Genomic DNA, 2,535 nt, shown 5'->3' with positions numbered 1-2,535 from the left:
ACAAAATGTTGAAGTACAGTCATTTACTTCTAATTTCCTGATCCAACTAAAAAGAGAGATATGACAGATGAAGGCAAAATTAGGGATGGTTACGGGAAAAGTTAATGGCTGTCTTCCCAGTATTTGAAGGTGCCTAAAGATCTGTATATGTCAAAAAGGTCCTCTTAATGTTTATAGATGGGAACCCTAATTTCCTTCCTTGGACCAAAACACCACCCAGACTGAAGCAGACGTGTAACTGCTCCTCTGGAAGGCAGTGTGGAGAGGTGACATGCACTCTGGAAAGAGGTGACAGCGACCATCCCCAGGTCTTTTCTACCATAACTCACTGTGATTCTGGTTAAGGTGCCTCACCTTGCTGGCTTACAGTTTTCAACTGCAATATGGGGATGACATCTGCTTTGAGCTATTTCTTTGGATGAACTTTGAATAAAGAAGTCAATTTGGCTTGTATCTAGGGGATAAAGAAAATAATGGAAGATCAGATTGCAGAAAGAAGAGATCTGATGAGAGGGAGTTGGGTTGCTAAGTAAAAGAATTTAAACTGTAGTTGCTAATTTAAAAGAATGTGCATGTCATATCATTAAAAGAAATGATAACATATGAACATTTTTAATTTCATATTTACATAAATATTGAGATAATAAATAAAGAGTTGGACTACTTTTTTATTAAAGTAAATAAAATCCAAAACTTTTGAATTTAAGTCCATCACATTACAGTGTATGCAACTTTTCCAATTATTTAATAATTAAATTCCTTTTCTTTTTTCTGCTTTTTTCTCAAGGAGAAGCAACAACAAAAATCACAGCTCTCAATCAAATAATTCATTGAAGAAAAATAACATTTTTTTCACTGCAATTCTTTAGCCTTGGGAATATCAAGTTCTGAAGGTTCAGGATAGACATTAAAGTCTTTGGATGCACTTCCTGCTTTATTCCTTTAGAGAAAAAAAGAACAATTACTAGATGATCATTGTTTGGGATCCTTGCTTTAATATTATTCAAATCATGCTCATAAAAAAAAGAGAGAGTGCAATGGTTTTCTTCTGCTGTTTTTTAAATATCTCAAATAAAAAGGCATCTTTTCACTTTTTTTGAGTTTCAGAGTCACACATAAGATTAAAATAATTAGTAGCAATAGCAACAACAGAAAAATAAAGGCAAATCTCTATCACTTATGTTTCAGAAGCTGCCAACAACATGACCAGCTAGTCTTGTTCTTACAGGGATCTACATGAGAAATTTGAGTTCAGTCAACACACAGTATGAAAGAAAGATGATTTTTACGATGATGTCAGGATGCATGTGACTAATGCTAGTGCATAATTGCAATTTAATTCAAGGAAATTAACCTCTGACATGCTGACATGATATGTTGTGATAAAAATCAGTGGTAAACAGGAAAAGATGTTAATATAATGTTATATTCAAAGAGTAGACCAAGGAGAATATCAAACTTTTGGAATTTTTATTCTTTTTTTGTTTGTTTTGTTTTGTTTCACTTAGAACTGATTTAATTTATGGATAAAAGCCATATTCTCAAAGTATTTTAAGGAATCCAGGACTCTGCAAAAGCTGGAAAAAAGAGTTGAGAAACAGTTTATGCTTTCTAAACAAGAGCTTTGTTTATTTAGCCAGTGAATATCTATAATAATACATTTTTACTTCATGATAGCAATCAGGCTCACAAACACCCAGAAATAGGAATTAAGGATTTTAAACATAGTTATAAAGGTCATAAAAAGTCTGATTAGACTGAGGTACATTTACTCAAAATTTTGAGATTCATTAAGTGGTAGCAAACAAAATAATTCCTCAGACAAATGCACATTCCTCAGTATACATATCATTGATAGAAGGAGGGGAAAAGAATATGCATTAACTGGTAAAACCCACCAAGCTGCATATCAATAATTCTGTTACACCAAATAGTTTGAAGACAAGGGAAATGTTCTAATATAATTTCAGATTATGTTTCATTTGGCTAAAATAGAGCTTAAGGTTGCTTTGCCATATTAAAAGTTTACTATAATATTTTTCACATAAACATTTAGACTTGAACTCTATGACTAAATATGGCATGATTAGTTTGCTTTTAATCTGTTGAAATAGCTAAAAATTAAACATTTAAAAACTACAACACAGAAAAATTTGAAGCAGTGTGACTCTTACCTCATTGAACCACTTCTAATGGTTAACTGTTAGTATTTAACAAATTCAAAGAGTTATTGAATCCTTGCCTTCACTCAGTCTTCTGTGGCTTAGCTAGGGTGCATAATTATAAAAGACAGCAGATACTGGTAAAGCTTCAGGACAGAAAGTGCTTGGTGAAGTTACAGTTCTCAAGTGTGTTCAGTGTGAGTATAAGGGCAGATGTGCTGATGAATACCATTACATGAAGAGTCAATTTTGTATTAAAGTGTTCAAAGATGTCACCTTAAGCATAAAAAAAGCTTTAATAATGTCTTTTTTGACTTACTAAGCATTTACAGAGTCTATGTCATTAGTGTTGTAATTTCAATAGGACATCTCC

This window comes from Marmota flaviventris, chromosome 11, assembly GCF_047511675.1.
Source record: "Marmota flaviventris isolate mMarFla1 chromosome 11, mMarFla1.hap1, whole genome shotgun sequence".
NCBI lineage: Eukaryota > Metazoa > Chordata > Mammalia > Rodentia > Sciuridae > Marmota > Marmota flaviventris.
The sequence above is the reverse complement of the archived record's forward strand: the minus strand, read 5'-3'. Positions refer to the sequence as shown.